The sequence below is a fragment of the Wasmannia auropunctata genome, unplaced genomic scaffold, assembly GCF_000956235.1.
Source record: "Wasmannia auropunctata unplaced genomic scaffold, wasmannia.A_1.0 LD336085.1, whole genome shotgun sequence".
NCBI classification, from domain to species: domain Eukaryota; kingdom Metazoa; phylum Arthropoda; class Insecta; order Hymenoptera; family Formicidae; genus Wasmannia; species Wasmannia auropunctata.
The window spans coordinates 285,727-286,419 of record NW_012026805.1 but is presented as its reverse complement, the minus strand read 5'-3'; positions in this window follow the sequence as shown (position 1 = coordinate 286,419).

The window sequence follows — 693 nt, the reverse complement described above, 5'->3', positions numbered from 1 at the left end:
TTAACATTGTCACATTTCCATACAACGGTAAATGATAACACATAGATATAACTAGATGCGGAGTCGCGAAAGGAGGTTCCAGCGCGGGTCCAGTTGCAATTTTCTTTCTCTCTCCCTCACGCGATACCTCCGTCCCACCTATTGCAACATTCTCGCGCGCGATGTAATTCGACGAAGAGATAAGGAACGAAAAAAATTTAACACATAACGTATATTTAACAGACAATGTATATATATTTAGCATATGATTAATATATTTAACATATAATGTATATATTTAATACATAATTAATTATGGAACGCATCGTGTACAATATGATCTGACGCATTAGCTATGAGTTCACATTCAATAAGCGACGTTTTATCATATACCTTACGCAAAATATTTATCGCATCGTCTTTATTCACAATACAATTGTGACGTAAATAATCGACAAAATGCTTAAACTTATTACTAACGGCATCCGTATTTTGATTTAAATTAAAGTATGCCTGTTCAACGCAATGTTCGAGTTCGAATATAAAAATCATAGTCGACGGTTTCATATACATACAAGTATCATTCAGCGTCAATTTTACAATATTTTCATTGCGTATTTTTACGATATCTATAACTAAATATTGAATTCGTAGTGAGGACGGAACGCTTGATTGCAGAAATTGTTCAATATCCATACGTCTCTCGATAAACAT